Source organism: Lithobates pipiens, unplaced genomic scaffold (assembly GCF_037356315.1).
Source record: "Lithobates pipiens isolate NorthernLeopardFrog02 unplaced genomic scaffold, aLitPip1_a1.2 Scaffold_18, whole genome shotgun sequence".
Classification (NCBI taxonomy): domain Eukaryota; kingdom Metazoa; phylum Chordata; class Amphibia; order Anura; family Ranidae; genus Lithobates; species Lithobates pipiens.
The window spans coordinates 465,376,314-465,390,001 of record NW_027507758.1 but is presented as its reverse complement, the minus strand read 5'-3'; the positions used below and the strand labels follow the sequence as shown (position 1 = coordinate 465,390,001).

Sequence of the window (13,688 nt, the reverse complement as noted above, 5' to 3'; positions counted from 1 at the left end):
CCAGCTTTACTTACATGGTCTCTGAATAGAAATTGTCATTTATTGTTAGAATACCTGAACACTGACAGCATCTGACTGAATGCAGTTGCTGCTCAGCTGCCAATTTTTTCCCCCCACCTTCAATTTTCAAAGGAAGTTTGTCAAGCCGGGCAAGGTCAGCAATGTCCCCCATGGCTTGAACTTAAGCCAAATTTGAGCCTTGTATAGCTAGCCTGAAGCCGGCCATAGACGGTTCAAATATTGTCCGGTTCAGCGGAAAACGGCCAGGACTCGAATCATGTATGGGCAGGATGAATGTACCGAAGTTGATCAATTGATTAACTTGGGTACAACAAGCCTGCTGGATTTTACATGCGATTATTGCCAGTGGCTATAGCCGCTAGCAATATCGACCATCTTCTGTCCCACTGGGAGAACACAATAGCTCCATGGGAGGGATTTCCCCATCAACGCTGACTGCATTGAGGGGGAATTGAGCAATTTTCAAAATTGCTCTGTCTATAGACAGCCTTTGACGTGGAGTGAAAGAGGATCATCAAAAGATCATCAAATATGACTGTCTTGTTGTATGCTCAGTAGTTACAAACTAAACATATAGGCAAGGTTTTTAATACATTAAAAGATCCTGTTTAAATTATCACCATTATGCTTGTTCCTTTCACATATACAGTGCATCCGGAAAGTATTCACAGCGCTTTACTTTTTCCACATTTTTTATGTTACAGCCTTATTTCAAAATGGATTAAGTTAATTATTTTCCTAAAAATTTACATATACATATATATATATATATTACCCCATAATTACAATGTGAAAGAAGTTTGTTTAAAATCTCTGCAAATTTTTGAAAATAAAAAAAATTCACTGCCTTTGCCACAGGGGAGGATCCAGAGTCTAGTCTCGGGAGGGGCACTGCCAGAAAACAAGGTGTTGCTTACGGAACGGAATTTAATGTATAATACCATGTAATACAGTGTACAGAGGTAAGTAGTATGTAAGGTAGTTTACAGAGGTCAGTAGTAGGAGGGGTAGTGTACAGAGGTCAGTAGTAGGAGGGGTAGTGTACAGAGGTCAGTAGTAGGAGGGGTAGTGTACAGAGGTCAGTAGTAGGAAGGGTAGTGTACAGAGGTCAGTAGAATGTAGTGCAGTGTGCAGGAAACAGTAGGGCACACCCTGGGGGGGGGGGGAATCGGGGGAGGGCACACACTGGGGAGGGATTGGGGGAGGGCATAAACTGGGGGGCTGGGGGGGCATACTCAGATACACTGGGGGGGGGGGGGAGATTCAGGAGGGCATACACAGATACACTGGGGGGTGAGGGATCAGGCGGGCATACACAGATACACTGGGGGGGGGGGGATCAGGAGGGCATATACTTGGGGCAGTCATAATCTTTTAATGAGTTAAATTCTTCACTTCTAATGAAAATAGATGAAGATCTCATTTGCCATCTAACAGCACCTTTATACTAAGCTGCAGTAACTCAGCAGACTCAGCATAGAGGTGCCTGTAAAGAAATCCACAATGTAGTGCTAGCAGCAGAGCTCACCTCCAGAAACTTTCACACGGATCTCTCTGCTCAGCAGCTGCACACATCCCTCCTCTTCCAGACAAGCATGATCTGGGGGAAAAGGAACATCCCCATCCTGCCCACTCAAGCAGCAGCCTGCAGGAGAGAGGCTGAAAAACTGCAGGGGGGGTACAGGGGGCAGAGAGTGTAGTTGTCCAGCCCATCTGCTGGCCAGGTAACCAGAGCAGATCTGGTTACCCGGGGTGCGCTCAGCCTCAGTCTATAATGTTTTCTCGGGGGGTGCAATTGCCCCGTTGACCCCCCTGGATCTGCCCCTACTTTGCCATGACACAGCCATGACTTAGGTGCACCGTTTCCACTGATCATCCTTGAGATGTTTCCAGAACTTACCTGTGGTAAATTCAGTTGACTGGACATGATTAGGAAAGGCACACACTTGTCTATTATGGTCCCATGTTTAACTGTGTATGTCTGAATCTGGGGAAGGGTACGGAAAAAAAACTGCAGAATTGAAGGTCCTAATGAGCACAGTGGACTCCATCATCCTTAAATGGAAAAATAGGATTTTTATAACAGCTTACCTGTAAAATCCTCTTCTTGGTGTACATCATGGGACACAGAGCCACAGTAATAACTGTATGGGTTATATGGCACCTTCAGGTGGTGGACACTGGCACACCCTAAACAGGAAGTTCAATTCCCCATATAACCCCTCCCCTTACCAGGAGTACCTCAGTTTTGTAGCAAGGCAAAACATGTGCAACCAGAAAGGGGGGAGGACCGCTGTGTCCCGTGATGTACTCCAAGAATAGGATTTTACAGGTAAGCGGTTATAAAAATCCTATTTTCTTTATCGTACATTATCGGACAGTAATAACTGTATGGCATGTCCCAGAGCAATGCCACCTGAGGGGAGGGGACACAGGAAAAAGTAGGGTGCAATCAGACCCGAAGACCTATACTGCTGCCTGCAGCACACTGTGCCCAAAGGCAATATCCTCATGCCTTCTTACATCCACCTGATAGAATCTGGTGAATGTATGGCCTGAAGACCAGGTTGCGGCCTTGCAGATTTGAGCCATGGAAGCTTGGTGATGCACTGCCCACGAAGCACTAACTGCCCTGGTGGAGTGTGCTTTGACCTGAAAAGGTGGAACCTTCTTCAAGCCATAAGCTTGAATAATTACCTGCCAAATCCATTTGGCAATAGTGGATTTCGATGCTGCCTATCCTTTCCTAGAACCTTCAGGCAACACGAATACCACATCTGTTTTTCTAATCTGAGCAGTCGCCTTCAAATAGATCTTGATTGCTCTCACTACATCCAAAGAGTATAGTGACTTCTCTTCCTTAGAACAGGGTTCTGGAAAAAATGAAGGTAAAAACAATATCCTGGTTTAGGTGAAAACCTGAAACCACCTTTGGTAGAAAGTTAGGATGAGGACACAATACTACGCTATCATTGTGAACGATTAAATATGGCTATTTACAAGAAAGAGCTGCCAACGCTGATAGCCTTCTTGCAGAACAAATGGCTACCAGAAAAACTAATTTCCTTGTCAAAAGGACCAAAGGAATATGTTGCATCGGCTAAAAAGGCTGTTTATGTAATGCCAACAGAAATAAATTCAAGTCCCAAGGGTTCAGGGGTGACCTAACTGGTGGATTAAACTGCGTTACCCCCTGTATAAAGCTTCAAGCATAGGGAACTGCTTCGAATGAAGCCACCATCTTCCCCAACAACCTCATACAATGGAAGGACCTTTTTTGCCATGACCCCTTGGACCAGATCCTTTATGGCGCTGATCTTTGCCTGGGGTAGAAACACCTTTTTGAAATATATATTATGGGTATTCTGCCATCTCCCCCTCTCCCATCCCCCCGCAGAATACAAAAAAAAAATAAAAAAAAATCTCCAGAATTTATAGTGTATCCCCTTGCCCTCTTCCCCATCATTATTCCCAATCATGGTTATCCTTTATCCCCTTCTGTGTTTTCGTGTTATTTTGCTACTATGTATTATGTTTTGTAATCTTTGTTTCCTTAGCTTCAATGTATTAAATTGTTTATACTATGTTATAACACTATACGTATGGTCGCAAATATGGTATACCCACCAGACATTGCACGTAGCTACCTTTGTGGCTATATAATTCATAATAAGTCCCAAACTTTGCTTTTAATTACCCGAATATCTGGGATGGTCCCCAATTTTTACCCCTCTTTTTGATTCTAATGTGTTTCTGTGAAGTTCCCCATAATGTAACTTTCACCTTATATATGTGATACTGTAACGCCCCCAACTCAATTTTATTTATTTATGAAGAGGAGAGAATCACGACACTGACACTGATTGGGGGGGGGGGCGGCACAGCTATGTATATGCTGTGTGTGAGATATAACCTGCTAATATAAAAATTTTGTGAAAGGAAAAAAAAAGGAAAATTTTGATTTTGCAAAGAAATGTGGGAAAAAATTACAACTTCAAAAAACTCACCATGCCTCTTACTAAATACCTTGGAATGTCTACTTTCCAAAAAGGGGTAATTTGGGGGGCATTTGTACTTTCCTGGCCTGTTATGGTCTCAAGAAATGTGTTGGAATACAAGTTCTACACATCTGTTTATACAACCGAACTCAGCCATATTGATATTTGAGAGGAATGTGGCACCAGACAGAATCTGCATAGCAGAATGAGTTCTATTCAGCCCACCTGGTGTGCACAGGGCTTCAAAGACATTTAGGACAATGACGATGCCGGTCTGTCTGTAAGGACAAAGAAGATAATTAATGAACAGGAAGGGCGTCCAAGATCGAATCACAAGATGTGAACCCAGTCGGAGCAGTTACAATTCATGGGCACACAGTGCCCCCCAGAGGTCGATTATGGCAGGACTGTCAGAGGTAGTTAGCCTGGGGGAGGAGATGCCCCAGAGACGCTGATTGGTCCACAGGCAAAGGAGGGTGGGCAATGTGGTATGACTGAGGTGTGTTTATCAAAAAGGGTTTCATCATTGAGATCGGTATCTGATTCCATCAGGAGGTCCAGTCACGAGGGTCGGATAAGTATAATGCTTATATTGTATTCGGATTGTATGCTATGTATTCTTTTAACTTCTATTGATACTTTATGCAAGCTTTCTTATTTCCTTGGGAAATAAATGAGATTTAATTGATCTTAGACCGTGTATTGATTTCATACCTAATTGTGGTAGTATTGTGATATAAACGATAGCATGTGCTTGGAGTATAGATAGACTAGCTAAACTATAGGGACTAGACAAAGTAATACATAACTGATAATAATAATAGATTGCATTGATCAGTTACTTCAAAATGAGATAGGCCATCAGTACATCAGGTGTGATCAATTTTCAGAGATTGGCACCATAGCTTGTGGACTCTAACTTTCACAAAGACCAAATAATATACACTGATTTGGGTTATTTTTACCAAAGTTATGTAGCGATATAAATGTTGGCAGACATATATGAAGAAAAATGACTAATTTGCAAAATTGTATAACAGAAACAAAGAAAACATTTTTTTTTACTGAATTTTCCGCCTTTTTTCTTTTATAACGCAAAAAATAAAAAACCCGGAGGTGATTAAATGCCACCAAAATAAAGCTATATTTGTGTGAAAAAAAGGACACAAATTTCATTCAAAATGTCATTGTCATTCAAAATGTGAGAGCACTGAAAGCTGAAAATTGGTCTGGTTAGGAAAGGGGTTTAAGTGCCCAGTGGGTAAGTGGTTAATAGCCCCTCTAGAAGCTGATGGTCCAAGAAAATGTAATCAATTTTCGAGTAAGAGGAGTGTATCTGATAGTAATATGTAAAATCCCTCCCCTTAGGATGCATAATTCTCCAGGCCTCCACAAGCTGCTGCTGGTGTAGCTTTTGTTTTACTACCTTGAGATATTTGCTCTCTGAACGTAGGGAGAAAGGCTGGGTATCCAGGGTTGGGTCAAGCACAAAATTAAAATCCCCAGCCATAATTACTTTCCCCTCTTTAAAGTTATGTAGCTTATTTATTACTTTTCTCGAGAAGGACCACGTATGTATATTGGGACAATATATGTTCACCAATGTATATTCAATATTGAACCCTTGATGAACAAGTACTTTCCTTCGGCGTCGGATCCCATTGCTTTTAAATAATGTATTTTTATCGAAACCTATTGCCATTCCTTTTGATCTCTTATCAGAGGAATATCCATGAAACTATACCGGGAAGTTTTTAGAGTTCAATCCCACCCTGGATGACCACTTAAAGTGAGTCTCTTATAAAAAAAAAACAATATTAGATGACCAACTTTTTAATTCCTGCAGTATTTGATGCCGCTTACTGGGGCTGTTTAGGCCCCTAACATTATATGTGACTATCTTCAATGGCGCCATTTCTTACATAGGTGGAAGATAGGAATCCATACATCTTTACTGTGAGATGGCGATTCAAATACTTCTAATTTACTAGAGATGATCCATTTAACTGACGTACAATTTAACAACACATAAAAAGACCATACAACACCCCCTAATCTATCCCCAGTAGGGTTCCTCTTATGAACCCCCCTCCCCCTCCCAACCTCCCCTCCAAATATTATGACCTATCTGGCTACCGCCCAAATTATGAGCGCATTGGGGGTTATAGCATGTCTGCCTATAGTATGTCTATAGGCTTAACAAACGGTCCTCAGAGCAATCCTTGCAGACAGTCTTTTCCATCAGAGTGAAGCAGAACAATGAAGCAGAACAAAACAATTGATGCAACGGTTTTAATCTTAAATGTTCTTGTTAGACATCCTTCTATTGCATCTACATATTAAAGTACATTTTATCTAGGGGCTCTTTAAGGAAGGTATACTCTATAACCTGCAATATGTTTTAGAGAACTTACTTTTATTTTACCCAAAGTCTTTTTTTTAAAAAAATGTATGAAGATAATCATTCCTCTTCAGTCATCAATTTTCCTCCTGTCAAGCCCACTGCTTAGTTCCCGTTTTAGGCTTCTCTCCTCATCGGACACCTCCAGACATGGGCGATGGTGCTTTCAGTCCTCTGGAGATTTCTATATGAAGTCTGTAGGGCCAATTGTCCCTCCATGCTGCACCCGATCGGTTCCGATGCTCTCTCTGCCACATGACACCCTCCACTGGCATATGCAGCCACCCCCTGGCCTATCTCACATGGCAGACAGGGGGCCACATCCACTGGCACCCTCCGGCGTCATGGCAGGCGACACAGCAGCTCTCCTCCAACGCTGCTCCAACTGCAGCCGGTCTTCCACGCCAAGCATGCCCGCCTACTGTCCTCTCTCTCACAGGCAGGGGACGGAGCCATAAGCTGAATCCTCCCGAGAGTCACCGGCTCTCTCCCTCGTCTCCCACCGGCACTGGACCAACGTGTACCCCGCAGTTCAGCGAGGGTTCAATGCTTTCAATCCCAGGAGGCATTCACAGCATAGCATTGGGTTTTATCTAAATGGCTGTATGAACTGGCTCAAGTAGGCATTGTGGAGATTAAAAACAACCACATACGCTCTGGGTAGCACGCAGAGCTTCACAGAAAGTTCGTACTTGGTGATATCTTGTGGCTCCACCCCCCTTCTCTTCTCTGTTTTTTTTTTATTTTTAATAAATTTGCAAAGATTTCAAACAAACTTCTTTCTTTTGGGGTACTGTTTGTAGAATTTTGAGGAAAATAATGAATTTACTCCATTTTGGAATAAGGCTGTAACATAACAAAATCTAGAAAAAGTGAAGCACTGTGAGTACTTTCCAGAGGCACTGTGTATATTATAGCTAAACATTACAAAAATATTTAGGTCTAGGCCTTATTTATCAAAGTATGTAAAGTAAGGTTGGCTTCTGTTACCCGATTCAACCTCCCTTCCATTCTTCAACTGTTGTACTGCAATTCAGATTAGTGTAGTTAGCTCCTATGGAAAAGGTCATCCTTTGCGTACTTTGAACAGAACACCTGTTATTATTTTGCTATTAGTTTCTTTTTAGCACCACGAGCATTTTCCTGCCAGTCTGGTTTGTCAAGTAGACATACCTATAAAGATATGCAAAGCGTAAGGATAGGTACACCCAGGGCCTTGTTGTGCGCTGTCTGTTGTGCTTCAGGATGTGTGGTCCTGAATGCTGACCACATCAAAAACAGGTCAGTAATGTGTTATTTTATGTGGTCAGCATATATGTGTACAGATCACATGTTACAAACTGAAATAGGAGGGACACATTTCACATGATGGTAAAATATAGGAAACATTTGTAAGTATGCAGCGTACAGGTACAACATAGCAACACAGTATCGACTACACTGTAAAGCATGGCAGATACATAACCTGCATACAGAAAAGCAAGCAGTCATAAAAATAGTTTCGGTTGATCATGGCTCATAAAAAGACAGACTTCTTTACAGTGTACTGCAAGATTTTTCCGGAAACATATTTAACTCTAGGTATTACTCTATGGAGGATTACAAGAGACTGATACCATGTTAAATACAGGTACAAGTGCTTACATTTGAAAACACATGTAATCATATTTTATTACACAACTACATTAAGACCTCTTTCATTTTTTGCAGTGCTTTAGCGCTGTTTTAACTGCACTTTTCAGCTGCTAGCGGGTGGTTTTTACTTTAAAAACAAGGTAAAATCTCTCATTCTGCAGCGCTGTCAAAGTGCTGCCCATTCGTTGCAATGGGTAGGGCATTTTGGGAGCGCTATTTAAAGCGCTCCCAACCTGCCCCAAAGATGCTGCTTGCAGGACGTTTCGTAACGTACCTCCCCAGTGTGAAAAGACACACTGCAATGAAAGGGAGGCGCTTTTCAGAAGCTATTTCTAGCGCCTGAAAACTGCCTCAGTGTGAAAGGGGTCTAAGTGTTTTTTTTTATATCTGCCTGGAGTTCAGCTTTAGGGGGAACAGTTGCCATGGCATTTACAGTAAATGTATATGATTACCAAACCACAACCAGGTATATATTACCCGCTAAAGCAAATATATTAAATACAGTGGATCTAATATTAAAGACATGATCCTCAGATGGAAGCCTCTTCTACCTGAATGCATTTAAAAACAGACATATAAGTATCTAAAGCCTTGTACACACGGGCCGAATGTCTGGTGGCATCGGCTGGTTCAGTAGAAACGGGCTGACATTCAGCCAGTGTGCACTGTAGCCGGTCCGACAGAAGCCATTCAGCTGGCTTCTATCAAAAGGGGCATGGCCTAAAAGGGTGAGCCGATCGGCTCACAATCAGTACTCTCAGCCAATGGCAGATAGTTAGTACAGCGGCTCCTCCTGAGCCGTCAGTTTTTTTTGTTTTGTTTTTTACAAAAAAAAAAACTAGTAGTGCGTATTAGGCATAAGAACACAATTATCTCATACCTAAAAACACACTAAAGCAAAGAGGTATTAAAGTGGTTGTATACCTCAGGCATGTACTTGGCTCAATTAAAAGCACCAAGTATCATTCTGCTCTGCAGCCTCATTCCTCTGCTATCAGCATGAATCACTTCTGACAATTTTTCCTGACACCAAGAGAAAAAAAAGGTGACGGGGGGAGCTCCAGCTGATTGACAGCCTCAGCTCTGTTCCTGTGTACTGTGTGAAGGGGGTGCGTCTCTTCCCTCCAATCAGCTGTCAGAGATTTCCTCACTGAGCTCTGCAGAGTGTAACTTCCGCTCTCTGCCCCCTTTTTTCTGAGCTCTCAGACAAGCTTATGTCTTATGTGCATCACCTGAGGATAGCACCTTCTCTGGGTATATGTAAGGGTTTACAACCTCTAAGTTACATTGTGGTAAAAATACATAAACTCTCCCCCCCCCCAGGTCAATGATTCCTGGGTCTGGTGAGCCCTTTTAGAGAAAGCCAGCATCAACAGCCTGCCTAATCTACATATAGATAGCACAAGGCAACTGTGTCTGAGCATTGTGCAACCAAGATTATTTTACACTCTCTGTAGCTTACATATTTCCTTTAGAATGTAAAAGATTGAATGGATTTGGTCTGGCACTGAACTGAAATGGTTTCAATGATGCAGCATTTCTTATTTTGCTTTAAAAGCCTATACTAAAAAAAGGTTAGTAACTATATATGAGGACCCTTGGCTACCATATTACAGCAAAATAGGAAATGGTCTTAGATATAATAACATTTATACTGCGTACACGCTACTTTCCGGCAGACTAGGTCTGACGGAATCAGTCCGTCGGACATTCCGATTTAGTGTGGGCTAATCCGATCTTTTTTCATAAAAAAAATCCGACCTAGAAATAAAACATGTTTCAAATCTGTTCAACAGACCAAATACGATGCAAGGGAAGCTATTGGCTACTGAACTTCCTTTTTTAGTCCCATCTTACTTGTGGGCAAGTCCATTTGTTCGGAAAAGGACCGTCAGACCTAGTCTGCTGGAAAGTCCGGTCGTGTGTACGCGGCATTAGCTGTTTTTCTTGGCAAGCTGTCCAACTGACGTATGTCCTACTAGTAAAATTGCAGCATCTCGGGAAGAAGCAACTTGCCTATTAAAAGGTTGATTCTGCAGAACTTGGGACACCTCCCACTTGGAAAGCAGAACCTTATGGACCTGCAGCCACTGCTTCTGGAGTAAAAGTCTGTGTGCTCCATGCTGGACAAGTGGGCGCAAGTCTGGCACACATATGCAGACAGTGATTGGACAAACCATGTGAGATAACAATGCGACAAACCTGGGTGTCTGTAAAAGGCAATCACAGCTGTAGTGTAGAGAGATTTGTTAATGTTCTTGCATTAGCTGAGTTTACACAGGTTTATAGTTCCTAATCGGATCCCGGGTGCAAAGTATAATTTTTTGCTCCAAAATGACTGCACCTAACCACAGGTAAATGCACAATGTGAATGGCACCTTTGAAAAATCATTACATGCATTTATATATGCCCTCAAAATGCATATAAACTCAGGTTTGGACAGTGCCAATGTGAATGAGGTCTAAAAGCACTACCAGACTTCCTTGTACATGAGTAGACACTTAAAGTGCTTACATGTTTCAGCCTATTAATATGCCACTATAGATCCTAAATTATGCAACGAAGAGTTTTCCCTATAAAAATTCTCTACTTTCTTACTATTTAATGGGTATTTTGGATGTCAGGGCCCACTTTCTGTGTAGCAATACAACATAGTTGCATTCTTGATAACAGAGAAATTAAAATCAAGCGAAAAAAAAAATGGCACCCATCATAAGCAGGTTTGAAGACCCAGGAAAATAAGCGTAGATATCTTAGTAATGAGGTCTTCAAGAGATATTAAACATTAATTGGTTAAACTCTCCAACATGCACTAAAAAGCGAAATGAGTTTTGGGTAGAATGACTGAGTGAGCAAGCACCTAGTTATTTTCTGGTGGATTTTCCTCTTCACGCATGGCTGTTTCATGTGTCAGTTGGTGCATACTTTTGGCTGATGCTCATTATACAGCTGTGCTAATCTGGTCATGTGATCTCAGTCTAGAGCTGAAACGGAGAATTCTGATGCCCTTCACTGATGAGGCCTGGGAGACGAAGAATCTAGTTACTTCACTTTATAGGCACCATTATTAGGAAAGTTGCTATAAACACGCAGTTGCAGAAATGTTAAGCAGATCCTATGAGATAATCCCACTTGTGACTTTAACATGAAAGTCCTTCAATTATTTTAGCCAAAAGCACGTATTTACTTGGCTGCTGTACAGTGTAGCCCTTTGTAGTGATCCTTCTCACAGATTAACTAGAATGTTTGGTACCGATCCAAGATCTGGCCACAGCTATTCTAACCAGGAAGCACGTTGAGCATTGTAACCAAGGTCTTTTGCTGGCCATACACTGCTCAAATTCATATTACTAGCATTATTTTCACATCCAGAGTTTTGCATCTCAATGCCCTTTGTGCGAGGGACATATCTAGACTCTTTGTTTTGGGGGAATAATACTAATCAAAAAATCCTGAGAATAAACTGCTGGGGGTGTTTGTTTTGTAAAATTGAATGTCCAACTAGGGGAATACCAATGTTGCCAAGACATAATAAGCACTATAAGATAAGGATGATGTAAAAGTATAACAAATGTACAAATATACTTTAGCCTAGGAACACCAGACAGAACCTCTGGTATTCTGATGTAACCACTTCCATCTAGATAGATAAAGCTTTGATCACCAAACCCCCACAAAAAAAGGCACTCTTCATGCAATACTCATGCCTTGTTGATGTTCCTTAAATTGTAATGCAGATCCATTTGGAATGTTAAATGATCTCTTTGATAAACATTAACATAAAAGTGACTTTTACTAGAAGTGGGGTATTGTGGAACAACAAGGCAATTGCACTAGGAACATAGTCTATTTAAGTCTATGCAGACATTGCCTCCCTCTGATCCTTTTGTCTCAATACACAAGCATGCCTAGGGTTAATAATGTCACTATTGGCTGATAAAGAAATCCTCATGAAATTCACCTTTTTGTTATTAATAATGAGCCACTGATGAGCAATTTGGTGTTCTGATGACCTGCTCTACATGTAGAAGAGATTCTGGAGAGTCGTGTTCCTCTATGCACCTCACTATTTGCATCACAGCCATCTGTCACATGCTACTTGTCAATGCCATACTCTGCCAGGCCGAATGTTGTACAACTGGTAATGGGAGAATGTTGGGCCAAGAGCCTAGTAGGGTCATGTCTGAGTAGTGCTGTTGTAGCAGTAGAACACAAGGGACAAGTATCAACGCAGCATGGGGGCCAGCAGGGCCACCAAAAATGGCAACATCAGCAAACAGTGGTAATAACTACACAGGCAGCTACCCAAATGTCATCTCTGTAGAGAATTTCTGAATCCACAAGATTATTATGCTGCCACGCACTAACCACTATTAGCTAGCATTGCAATGGTTTCTGGTATAACTTTGTAATCACTACAAAGCATAGCAGATTGTTAGTGGAAACCCACAAAATATCACACCCTGCACAGGGTTGCTTTACATAATACAGTGATCAGAGGATGTTACTCTTGCTTTTTATTTTGTTACCATTCCTTTTTTTATAACAACACCTACTTACTGCCACTTATATGAGGCACTATTCCTTCCATTGACACCAACAATGAGGCACAAATTCTTCCATTGACACCAACAATAGGGCACTATTTCTTTCACTGATACTAAAGCCCCGAGAGAGAGAGACATCGGGCGGTTAAAAAAAAAAAAAAAAGGCTGACATTCGGCCCGTGTGTATGCCACTCTGTCCGATAGATGGAAAACCAGCAGCCGACCGACTCCTGATCAGTACTCTCAGCCAATGGAATAGATCACTGATCGGAGTGTTCTGATAGGGGGGCCACCAACAGCTCAGCAGGCTCAACAGCTCAGCAGGGGGAGATTGCTATACTAACATTGCATAGCTAGTAGAACAGCGCCAACCGCTAGGTTGAACAAAAAAAAAAAAACCTTGTAGTGTGTATCAGGAATGACGTTGGTGCACTATTCCTCACCACTGACACCAACAATGGGGAACCATTTCTCAAACTTATACCAATAATTGGCCACCATTCCTCCTCCTAGGGACCACCAAATCTGAGCCATTATCTCTTGCTATTGCATTTTCTACTCTTACTGGCCACAGTCCAGCTCTCCTAAAGTCTAAAGGACAGTAATCTGGCCCTTTGTTTATAAAGTTTGGAGACCCCTGCTCTACATTGAAGCTTCCTTTTTTAAACATTCACCACTAGGGTGTTTGGAGGTGCAATTATTTAAGAGGAATATGACATGACACATTATACAATACCCAAATGATTTAATAATTGCAATGTTTATGAAGTAAAACTGAACTGTACACTAATATATGGCTATGCATAGATGTTAAAATCACACAAACGCATTGCTTCATGACAGAGCTGAGCCTAGCAGTGCAAGACATTGATATCAATATTCCAAAAGCTTGCTTGTTATGCGCTTATCTTCATTCCCTCACATTGTTTGATGACACAGTACATATCAGCTTTTCGGATCACTTACCTCCTGCCTACACAACAGAAAATAGAATTCTGGCATAACTAAACTTGTAAAATCATCAGACTTGAAGAAATCAGTATCCATTATCTTTTGTGCATACACCTATCCCAACATACACATCT

The 13,688-nt window shown here is 41.6% G+C and overlaps 1 protein-coding gene across 1 annotated transcript in view; it reads right to left on the bottom strand.

Annotated features, from left to right (window-relative positions):
• PXYLP1 (2-phosphoxylose phosphatase 1) overlaps window positions 1–13,688 on the bottom strand; it is a 158,234-nt gene that overhangs the window by 52,697 nt on the left and 91,849 nt on the right. The gene's annotated exons all lie outside the window — the stretch shown is intronic.